This window comes from Lissotriton helveticus, chromosome 5_1 (genome assembly GCF_964261635.1).
Source record: "Lissotriton helveticus chromosome 5_1, aLisHel1.1, whole genome shotgun sequence".
Classification (NCBI taxonomy): Eukaryota; Metazoa; Chordata; class Amphibia; order Caudata; family Salamandridae; genus Lissotriton; species Lissotriton helveticus.
In genome coordinates, this window is record NC_136065.1 from 812,614,693 (window position 1) to 812,627,351 (window position 12,659).

Sequence of the window (12,659 nt, forward strand, 5' to 3'; positions counted from 1 at the left end):
ACTATTCTCTATAGTATGTTGTACTATGTTATACTATGCATAGATTAGTAAATATGACCATAGTTAGCGTGGAGTGGGTGTCGTGTATTCCTATAGGTTCTGAATCGATCCCCCTATTCCTGACCCTATTCTGGTTAAACTAACTATCAAGTTAACTAACAGTCAGCCCATGAGGCAAGAACAGCCCCCATGATGCAGATACCGTTATCTGACGCAGTCACACTACGGCACAGGAATGTGTTATCTGATTAGGTCATAACGCTTGAGATCTAATTAGACAAGCGACATTCCTCCAGCCCCTGATAAGGCATACGACGTTCTCATAACAAATCAAACCTATGACAACCTGGAAAATCCGTGCGGCCATTGTTTTGATTTCAAAGAGAACTTCAGTAAAAGAATGTGCTAACGAGCAAGTCGTATGACATCTTTATTGACGTATCTATGTCCATCTTTACGTCAATCTCGGCACCTTTAAGGTATAAATATTGCCGATCTTGCCCTATGCAAACACACGCGTGGTGACAAGACGGAGCAGCCATACTTGCCGAAGCCGAGAGCAGAAGCAGACCCCGCTGGCAGCAGCCCCGCCTTCCTGACGCGCTGAGAGACGCGCTGCTATCTCAAGCCGAGAGACCCAGCACCGGCGCTTCTGGGCAGCCCTCGCAGGCAGCCTGGAATATCGAGAGCAGAGAAAGAGATACCATTCCTCATTCATCCTAACTTCCAGGTACAGAACTGAATAACCCCTCACAGAGAATTCTTTAGTTATTCACTTGGCAAAAACAAACTTAACTTAAACTGTAACTTTCTATTCCCGCCCACGCATTAGACTTAGGTCAGGTACACGGGGTAGGCGTATTTAGAAACACCAGTTGAGTATGTTTAGTCAAATGTATATGTGTATGTAAATATATTTTAATCATTTCAAACATCATATGGCTCAGAAACCATATCAATGTTTTTACAGTATTATTTTATACTATTGCTTTTAATGTATGCACTTTACTTAACTATAAGTATTGCAATAATATCGATCCATTTCTCTTGTACGAGAAAAGAGACTGATCAATAAATAACATCTTTTATTGAACACGCCCGTCTCTTCCTTTTCTCTACATTCTGATGAGACTAAGAATGCACGTACTGACTGAGTAAAATAATTGCCTTGTGCTCACACGACTCTCGAGATTGACTCTTGATTAGGGGAGAGCAAAGTTGTCATGTTCTATGGTTGTCAGAAACTAAATCCCTTCTTGTCTAATCAGGGAAGTTAATTCCTCCTTGAACATTCGAGAAAGTTTCTAGCGAACTCTGAGCTACGCTGGCAAACCCAAAAATTAAGTCTAGTATCGACAGTAGTAGACCTAGTTAACGTCTGGTCTAGGCCTTTACTGCTGTAGGTATTATTCCAATGCGCAGAGCCTATTGGGAAAATAGGAGCTACACTACAGCATCAGTGTATGAATAGTGCCTGGGTGATTGCAGGAGTACAAGTGTAGTGCCTGGATGATATTGTAAGTGCATGGGCATTGCTTGGGTGACTTTGTAAGTGCATGAGTAATGCCTGGGTAATTTCATGAGTTTATAGGTAATGCCTGGATGATTGCATGAGGGCTTGGTTAGTAGTGCCTTAGTGATTGCATGAGTGCATGGACACTGCTTGGGTGATTGGAGGAGTGCAAGGATAGTGCATGGTGATTTCTTAAGTGCCTGGGTATTTGCAGAGTGTTTGGATAGTGCATGGGTACTGGTTGGTTGATTGGAGGAGTGCATGGATAGTGCCTGTGTAATCAAAGGAGTGAATCAATAGTGTCTAGTGGATTATAGGACTGCATGGGTAGTGCTGGGGTTATTACATGAGTGGATTAGTAGAGCCTGGATGGTTGCAGAAGTACACGTGTAGTGCCTGGATGATTCTGTAAGTGCATGGGTATTGTTTGGGTGATTTTGTAAGTGCATGGGTAATGCCTGGGTAATTGCATGAGTTTATGGGTAATGTGTGGACGAGTGCATGGTTAGTGTCTGGGTGATTGCATGAGTGCAAGGGTACTGCCTGGGTAATTGGAGGAGTGCAAGGATAGTGTATGGTGGTTTTATAAGTGCATGTGTAGTGACTGGATGATTGCTGGAGTGCATGGGTTGTGCCTGGGTAATCGAAGGAGTGAATGAGTAGTATCTAGGTGATTAGAGGAGCGCATTGGTAGTGCAGAGGTCATTGTAGCAGTGCATGGATAGTGCCTGGATTATTGCATAGGTGCACTACTAGAGCTTGGGTGATGGCAGGAGTACATGTGTAGTGCCTGGATGATTTTGTATGTGCATGGTTATTGCATGGGTGATTTTGTAAGTGCATGGGTAATGCCTGGATAATTACTTGAGTTTATAAGTAATGTCTTGATGATTGCTTGAGTGCATGGTTAGTGCCTGGGTGATTGCCTGAGTACATGGGTACTACCTGGGTGATTGGAGGAGTGCAAGAATTGTGAATGGTGATTTTATAAGTGCATGGGTAGTTGCAGCAGGGTGATTGGATAAGTGCATGGCTACTGGTTGGGTGATTAGAGGAGTGCATGGGTAGTGCCTGGGTAATTGAAGGAGTGAATGAGTAGTGTCAGTTTGATTGGAGAACTCCATGGTAGTGCATATGTGAATGGAGCAGTACATGGGTAGTGCCTGATTTATTGCATGAGTGGATGAGTAGTGCCTGGGTGATTGCAGGAGTACATGGGTTGTGCCTGGGTAATTTTGTAAGTGCATGGGTATTGCTTGGGTGATTATTTAAATGCGTGGGTAATTACATGAGTCTATAGGTAATGCTTGGATGATTGCATGAGTGCATGGTTAGTGTTTGAGTGATTGGAGGAGTGTAGGGATACCACATGGCGATTATAAAATTGCATGGATAGTGGCTGGGTGATTGGGGGAGTACATGCCTACTAACTGGCTAATCAAAGGAGTGAATGAGTAGTGTCTTGGTGATTAGAGGAGTGCATGGGTGATTGGAGCAGTGGGTAGTACCTCGGTTATTCCATCAGTGGACTAGTAGTGCAGGAGTGCATTTGTAATGCCTGTGTGATTTTGTAAGTGCATGGATATTGCTTGAATGATTTTGTAAGAGCATGGATAATGCCTTGCTGGTTGCATGAGTTTATGGGTAATGCCTTGATGATTGCATGATTGCATGGGTAGTGCCTGGGCGTTTGCATGAGTGCATCAGTGTTCCCTGAGTGATTGGTGGAGTGCAAGAGTACTGTATGGTGATTTTATAAATGCATGGGTAGTGCTGGCTGAGTGACTGGAGGAGTGCATGGTTAGTGCATGGTTGATTGGAACAGTACATGTGTAGTGCCTGAGTTATTGCATGAGTGGATGAGTAGTGCCTGGGTGATTGGAGGAGTGCATTGGTAATGCTTGGGTGACTTTTTAAGTGCATGAGTGTTGCTTGGATGATTGCATGAGTGCATGGTTATTGATCAGGTGATTCTAGAAGTGGAGTAGAAATATCTGGACGATTGAAGGACTGCATAGGTAATACTTGGGTGATTGCAAGATTCAAGAAGTAATGTATGTGTGATTGCAGAAGTGTATGGGTACTGCCACAGTGATTAAAGGTGTGGATTAGTAATGCATAAGTGATTTTGTAAGTACATAGGTTATACTTCAGTGTTTGAAGAAGTGCATGGGTTCTGCTGAGGTGATTTGATGAGTGAGATGATTGAGTTTTAAAAAATGAATGACTGCAATAAAACTGACTGTAAATATTAATTCATAACATTATGTTTATTACATTATTTTATCTTACCTTTTTTATTGAAGTCGATATCAAACTCATTCAAACTATTTTGTAGTTGTTTTATTATGATCTAAATTTAAAATATTTTCAAACGTTAATATTACTTTCTGTAAAAGAGAAGAAAAAACTGTTATTGCAAGTAATATTATAGTTTTAAGAACACAACATAATTTCACAATTAGATACCATATTCAGTTTCTCTTTTTTGCTGTTCTCAGAGTCGATTGGATTTCACCATTCACAGTGATTTCAATTTAGATCATCAAAAAAATACAATCAATATTATTGTAAAAATGTAATTAAAAAGATATAAAGGGGGCAAACTAAATAAATTGCTCAATAAAAAAAGAAAGGAAAAAAAAGGAAGGAAAAAAAATAATTATATACATATCTATATAAGGATTTCAAACATTTTTTTTTTTCGCAAGAGGCTGGAGGTTTGAAAATGTGTTTGTTTTAGAGTCACTGGGAGGTTCTTTTCCTGTATTTCTTTTGCATATTGTTTGTAAGGAAGTACCCGTGCACTACTTACTTCGCAGCTCGGTAGTAGAGGGGGGGAGGGGGGTGGAGGAGCCAGAGGGCGCAAAACTCAAATGTCTGAACCCAAAAGGTATTTCATTGTAAACAGCCTAGCCTATCGACCGATATTTTTGGTTTCATGCCCCAAAAAAATTAGAGAAAGATATGACAATAAGGTATTAGGGAATTTGGAAGAGGTAGGGGAAGGTGGTGACTGTTTGAGGAAATGACTCAGCTAAATTTTTTATCCTGGAATGTCAATGGCCTGCGCACCAGGGGTAGGAGTGCAAAGATTTTTCAATACTTGAGAGACTCCCCGGCACAGGTCATAGCCATACAGGAGGAAAAATGGGTAGATAATTTTTCTTGCACATATCAATCAGCAAATATTAGGGGGGTGCTTTTTATTTTTAAAAAACAAGCTAAAGCACAAATTGTGGAGTATAGGGAGGATAGGAGCGGCAGGTGGCTCATTGTAAGGGTTATGCTAGATGGCCGTCCTTTCACCTTGGTCGGGTATTATGGTCCAAACCAGGATGACCCCTCCTATCTAAACATCATACTAGACAACCTATTGGCTTTTCATGACCCAGTTATCTGGATGGGTGACTTTAATATTGTATTAGACCCAAAAATAGATAAGTCTGTTAAATCTAGAGCCTGTGTCCTCTGCAAATCTAGACAGGATCTTCTAACAGTAATGTCACAACTAGGTCTTGCAGATATTTGGAGGGAAGGGCAGGGGATACATTGGGGGTTTCTTTTCTAAACTTTAAATACAAACATGTGTCTAGGAAAGACTATGCTTTTTTAGTTATAGTCTGAAAGACCTATTGATAAATATTTCCTACCTTCCCTCACATCTCTCCGATCATTCGGCCATCTCATTTATATTGAAACCAGGACACAAACATAGTCATACTTCTTGGTAATTTGACCGTACCATTCTTTTAGAAAATGAGGAGGTCAATTTTCTTCGATCGGAGACCCGGTATTTCTTGGAGGCAAACATAGATTCTATGGAAATCCACATTATGTGGGATGCTTTAAAAGCTTTCTGGAGGGGGTGTATTACGAGCAGAGCTTCTTATAGAAGAAATAAATATAGGGAAAGTATTGAAAACCTGGAGGGGGAAATTAAAACTATCGAAAACATCTTGGTTGCCCAAACTAGATCAGGTGCAGACTACGAAAGGACGAAATAGGAGGCGCTTTCCGGGAATTGTTTCAGGATATCTATAAGGAAGATACCCTGGAGGATAAGGCAGGGAGGGAGGCCTGATTAGACCAAATTTCCATCCCAAAGCTATCACCAGGACAAAGCAGGACGTTGGAGAAAGAGATCTCTGTTGAAGAGATCAGTAAGGTTTTGGGGCAAGTGAAGCGGGGGAAGGCAGCGGGCCCTGACGGGTTACCAGGGGAATTTTACAGGGCTCTCAATGAGGAGATTGCCCCGGTTATGGCTACCGTTTTCAATAACATCCTTTTGGAGGGTAGAGACCCTCCAAAGTCTTGGAACAATGCCACGGTGGTCCTAATACCTAAACCAGGGAAAGATCTGAAAGAATGTGGGTTATACTGCCCAATTTCGCTCCTCAACAGCGACTATAAAATCTTTGCTGCTATTATGGCAACTAGGTTGGGAAGGGTGACAAGCTCTATTATTCACGAAGACCAAAAGGGCTTTATTAAGGGTAGACATTTAGCTGACCTCACGCAAGATCTGGTTGTGATAATTGACATCGCTACCACCTTTTCTCTGCCTCTGGCTGCCTTTACGCTGGACGCGACTAAGGCCTTTGATAGGGTCAATTGGTCCTACTTGGCGGCCGTCATGAGGAAATTCAATTTGCCCGAAAACTTCTGCCTTATGCTTTCACTCATATATGAGGCTCCGACGGCAAGGCTTTATGTAAATAACTCCCTAACAGAGCCTTTTGAAATTTCAAGAGGTACAAGGCAGGGCTGCCCGCTTTCTCCACTCCTTTTCAACCTCTATATCGAGCCTTTTGCACAGATTCTTAGAGAGGAGGCTACTATACCATCATTTAGCTTTGGAGGGTGGGATAAGTGGGTAGCCCTATATGCCGATGATATCCTCCTCATGACATCTAATCTAGATCTGGCTCTTCCCTCGGTGATCAGGAGGGCTGAGGAGTTCGGTAAAATTTCCGGATATAACATAAACTCCGAAAAAACAGAAATTATGGCCTGGAATATCCCTAACACTCAGGTGGAGGTAGTGTCCTCTATGCGGTATCTTGCTATTAGAATAACCCAAGATATAAGTAAAATCGCCACTTACAATCTTGAGCGAGTACATAAGGAATGTAAGAAACAACTAAAGGCATGGAATTATCTCCCGCTATGTTATGTTATGTTATTAAATCATTTATTAAGCGCACTAACACTGATTAGTTTCTTGGCGCTAAAATTTGACGGTAACACAACAGAGGTAAAGAAAGGTAGGTTAAAAAGTTTGTCTGAAAAGCCAGGTCTTCAGTGCTTTCCGGAAAAGTAGAAGATTTCGGCAGAGCCGAATTTCCAGTGGAAAGGTATTCCATAAGCAGGGGGCAAGTGTTGCAAACCTACGTCCACCAGAACATTTAAGCTTGAACGGGGGGATCTGAAGAAGGCGTAGGTGGAGTGAGCGGAGGTTGCGGGTGGAACATATCTGGTAATTAATTGATTGATGAATTTAGGGCTTCTGCCATGCAGTGATTTAAAAATCATGCAGCCTGCCTTGAAGGCACAGCGTTGTGTGAACGGAAGCCAGTGCAGTTTAATGAGGAGGGGGGTTGCTGCTTGCCACCTTGGTTGCTTCAAGATCATCCTGGCAGCATAGTTCTGTACCATCTGGAGACGCTTGAGTAGATAGCCTGGGAGACCCAAGTAGATGGCATTCACGTAATCCAGATGGGACAGAACAGTGGCGATCACAACCTGGGTAGTGGCCTCTAGCGTTAGTAATCGCCGAACCTTCCTGATTTTTTTTAGCTGGTAGAAGCACTTGGAGACCACCTGGCCCACTTGTGCCTTTAGTGAAAGGTCACTATCCACAATGACTCCTAGCGTTTTAGCCGATGGTGATGGTTGCGGAGCTTGGCCCAGATCTGAGGGCCAATATTGAGAACCCCAGTATTTAGCGCTATCCCCAGTCAGTACCAGTTCGGTTTTACCTGGGTTTAATTTCAGTTGATTTTGATCCATCCAGGATTTAATAAACCTCATGGTTGACTGGAAGTGACTGACGGATTTTTCAGAGTTATCAACGGTGAAGAGTAACTGCAGATCATCTGCATAATTAATCCCGCTATCTATCTTTGGGAGGACAAATCTTCTAAAAATGTCTATCCTGCCTAAATATACTTTTTTGATGAATTCTATCCCTATGGCCTTTGATGTCAAACAAATATCCAAATGTCAACAAGAAATTAACTCTTTTATTTGGAGGAATAGAGCACGAGATTGGCTTGGAAAAAGCTGAGGAGAAGGAGAGAAAAAGGAGGGCTAACGTCACCAGACATCCAATATTACGCTTGGGCATTCCAATTATCCTACTCGAGAATGAGTGGATAACCCTAGGGGGAGGATGTTTCGAGTTATGTCGGAGGGGTCTGATCTTCCATCTGACGGTTTTCTCTTCAAGTTTGGGGACCAGAAATTTAAAAAAAAATACAATTTCAAATTCTTCAATCATTGACCCGTAGTTGTTCCACAATTAGAAAACGAACAGGACTGAGCTATTTCTCCAACTTAGCACCCATGTGGGACTCGCCAGGCACTCCTTTGTGTCTTAAAGACAGACTGGCATGTCCAATAAAGGAATCTGGAATTTTGAATTGGGGAGAGCTGAAAGCAGGTGGCTCAATGATACTTTGGAAGGCTTTGCGGGAGAAAGTTGGGCCAGGCTTATCTAGTTTTAAATATATGCAACTGACTAGCTGGGCTCAGGCATTGACAAGGAAGCGAGAGCCCCTGGGAAATTATAGTAATATAGAAAATCTATTGGTGACAAGGCCAGGGGGGGTAAGGAGGTTGCATGTTGGTACTGGGCGATCCTGGAGGAGATAGATGATGACACCAATCTCCCTGAGGTGCTATGGGGTAGTAAGGTGGGTGAACAGTGCCAGCAGTTGTGGCTGAACTCTTTTAGCCTATTGTATAAAATTGTGACACCAGCTTGGCTGAGGCGAAACCACCTATATACTTTACATCGAGCATATCTGTCTCCCCAAAAGCTAGCCAAATTACAGCAAGGGAAAAAATGCAATAAATGTGATTTTGTAAAAGCCTCAGATGTGCATTTGTTTAAAGAGTGCTCAGCCATTAGTCGTTTTTGGGAAGAGGTGATGGATGCCTTATCCTCTATTCTTAACACCACACTGAGCATTACTCTCCCTTTGATCATCTTTGGGATAGATGAAAACATCTTAGGGCATGCCAGATCCTTTCTTTTTTTTTGCGAATCTAATGGCAAGGAGACAGATCTGCAGGTTTTGGGTAGATATAGCCCCTCCAACATATGTGGGATGGCTATCGTCCCTATATGAAGTTTCTAAAGTAGACATGGCCAGACCTTGCAGTAGGAAAAAGGTTGCTTTTTGGGAGTGTTTGATACAATGGAGGTAGGATTCCGTTTTTTTTTTTTGGTTGTTTTCCCCAGGTCCTATGATTATGCCATCTTCCCTGCTCCATGGACCTATAGCAAGTGTCTTTTCCAAAATTCTGGTCCAACAGGCTGAAATATGCCTAGATGGAGTTTCTGAAGGTCGCCCTCTTTGTGTGTGGTTTCTCCTTCTTCCGCCAATTTGTCATTCGTCTCTTGTGCAAGTGTCGGAGGCACACTACTAGATCTGGTGGGCTTGACAAAGTAGCACAAAGTGGTGGTTGGCGGTTTTCTTTTTTTACACATAAGGGTTCGGCAAATGAGGACAAAAAAAATATATGATTGTAAAAAAAGAAATCTGCATTGAAAATATTTACAAAACAAATTCAACTATATGTTTACCTATCTACAGTTTATAAATTGCTTTACTCAACTACAAGAAATCATTTATTACTCTAAAGTAATTTTTTTTAAATATACACTCTCATACACATCACGTAAAATATAAAGAACAACTATATCAACTACTTCCTTTAAACACAATTTTTCAAATACAATAATAAATAGTAGAAACAATAATGCAAATATTAATTCTTCACATCTTCCCAATAAGCGAAATGATGTTTCCAAAACCTTTTCTATTGAAAATATCCAAAATAAACTCATGTATTTATGTTCACATCTTCCCAATAGGCTGAATGATATTTTCAAAACTTTGGCTTAAAAAATGAATCTTGTATTCGAAAAGCAATCTACATTTGAATTCCAAATGCACATCATTGCAATGTGTCCATCCTTTATTGCACTTGAAGTATAGAGTATAGGGTCCAGATGTAGTAGTAGGTCCATCATGGAAAATAATAGCCACAGCTTTAAATGTTCTTCCTGAAATTGATAGTTGACTTGCCACAACATTTTTGATTTTGGTTTCCAATTTTCTTCCATCTGCTCTACAACAGTGTAGCATTACATGACATATTTTCTAAATCTTTCTATAAATAATGTTGATAACATTTCTGATTTACAATGAGAACATTTCATATCTTGATTAGCTGATTTTAGTAATGTGTTAAAATACACTGATTTGCAATTTAGTATTGTTCAATATATTAATTGTTCAGTGTCTATTTCAGTGGTTGAAGAAAATGAACACTCTTCACATTTATGATTCCATCAGTAACTAAGTCCAAGGAAATCTTCAATTTCTATTCCTTTATCTTATAATACTGCAAGCATAAACATAAAAAATTATTGTGCATCTTTTTGTCAAGTCAAGTCAAGTCAAATGATCTTTATTCGGATTGTAAAACATCCATAAAAGTACACATAAAATCCAACAATAGTATAAAACACAGATTCCGTCCCACTTATTACAAACTCATAACAGTATACAATTTTATCATGTGCAAAAATACAATTCTTAGTGCAAAGTATACATTGTGCATTAGGCAAGTGTGCAAAAATGTGCATAGTGCAAATATTTCAATCAATTAGCAGAGAAGCACGTGATCGTACGGCTGCTTTAAGAAAGCTGCTCACTCTGAAGATGGCCTCATCCGTCTTTAACATTAAAAAATCTTTAAAAGCTAGATTAAAATCGGTCAAAGCGTTTTTCCTACAGTACGGCATTAAAAAGTGCAAAGTGTGCATTCTATAAAAACCGCAAAAGAAAATGAAGTGGAGCAAACTTTGTGTACCACCAAGATTACAGGGACATTTTAAGTTTCCCACATATTTATTAAAACCTAACGGAAAACAAAGTAAGTTTATAATGCTACCGTCCCTGAATCGGAATAGCAAACTCCTATTCCATCTGCCTAGTTTTAAGCGTAGATAACTCTGAGGCAGGGCAGATGGTTTCTCACTTAACTCCATAAAGGAGGTGTATCTAATTGTAGTAGATTTTGTCAAGTCGCACCTTAGCCTCTCCTTGCGATAACATTCATAGAGAGCCCTTTTTGTTAAGTTCTTATGCGTATGGTCAATCAGTTGTGGGGATGTAAAAAGATGACCCAGGCCCACACTTGATAAACTATTTTCTACAGCCCTAAACCAGGGTATACAGTTAGCCTTCTCACATTTTAGGCAATCCCTAATAATATCTCGTGACAGGGAGGCAGCGGAATTACACCAGATTTTTATCCAAAACAATGCCGGTCTCGATCTTATAAAATCTTCAATATAAGGGAGGTTTAATTCCCTATGGCAGATGTAAGTTGGTGCACTTATAACCCCCCCTAAAATCTTCAGACAAAATCTATTTTCTTCGGTCTGTAATTGTGTGAGTTTATGGCCTTGCTCATTTTATTCCTTCCCAGGGCGACATGGGATTGCCAAGAGCCAGTGTTGGAAAATAACAGACCAAGATAAGGGAAAGTGCAAGTGCATTTTAGAATATCATCCCCTGATTGAATGTGGCTTATTTTGTAACTTTTAGGGCCACAAGACATTATAAATGACTTTTTGAAGTTAGTGCAAAGGCCCAGGTCTGCCATAAATTTAACAAAACCAGAAATAAAAATTCGCAAAGCGTTAGGTGTGCGGCCCATAAGGACCGCATCGTCCGCATATAGTAAAGCAGGGACAGAGTTGCCGTTAACTTGCGGAACATCATTAGTTAATTTGCTCAAACAAACACTCAGATCATTTATATACAGGATAAAAAGTAGGGGGGCCAGAACACAGCCTTGTCTGACCCCCCTACCAATTAAAATATCATTAGAGACTTCACCATCATTATTTATACGAACACGAGCTTTCAAATCACTATGAAGGTGTGCCAGAAAATAAACTAAAGATTCATCTAAACCATAATTTAACAGAATTGACCATAAACGAGAACGATTAACAAAATCAAACGCAGAACTTAAATCCATAAAACCAAAATATATGGGTGATTTTTTGACGATCGTATATTTGGCCATAAGTAGGTTTAGGTTCAGACACTGTTCCACCGTACCCACTTTACTCCTGAACCCTAGCTGGCAGGGATGTAAGATGGTATTTTCTTCCGCCCAAGTACTAATTCTATTAAAAAGGATCCTGCCTAAGACCTTTAGAGTATTGTCAATTAATGATATTGGGCGATAACAGCCAGGATCAAGTCTATTGCCTTTTTTGAATATGGGTACGATGGTACTACAGGACCATGTTTCCGGAACAGCAGTAGTGGATAAATTATTGAAGACATTGCATAACAAGGGTGCCCAAAAGTCAGGTTCAGATTTAATTTGATCGATGGATAAACCATCTGGGCCAGGAGCTTTGTTACCAACACTTTCAATGATAGCATCCTCAACATCAGACAACAAAATATTTAAAGGCTTTATAACTGGGATAGTTGTAATTGGGTTGCCAGTCGCGGAGGCGTCATAGATCTTCGAAAAATGGTCAACCCACGCATCCCCTGTTATATTGCAATTAATGGGGCAGATGTTAGAACCCAGTGACCTAAGATTCTTGACAGCCCTCCAGAACCCTCCAACGTCTCGTAGGGCTGCAGTGCGAACAAGGGAATCCGAGTGATCTTTTAATAGTTCGTCTGATCTAATTTTTAGACAAAGTTTGTATCTGAGTCTCAAAGTCCTTACCAGAGACAGATCTCGTGGTGCTGCAGTAAGGGCAGCCCTAAGTTCCCGGTTGGCTTTGGAACAAGAGGTGTCAAACCACCTGGGATTGCTACTGGTGTGGGCTGGGGCTGGTTTGGAGATTTCCCCTTTTATTACCTTGCATAGC

General features: G+C 40.7%; 1 long non-coding RNA gene across 1 annotated transcript in view; it reads right to left on the reverse strand.

Moving 5' to 3' along the window:
• Positions 1-12,659, reverse strand: part of LOC144753382 (uncharacterized) — a 105,419-nt gene that overhangs the window by 84,037 nt on the left and 8,723 nt on the right. The window contains exon 2 of the long non-coding RNA XR_013594324.1: positions 3,806-3,866. This is a non-coding gene — a long non-coding RNA (uncharacterized LOC144753382). The remainder of the gene's footprint in view (positions 1-3,805; positions 3,867-12,659) is intronic.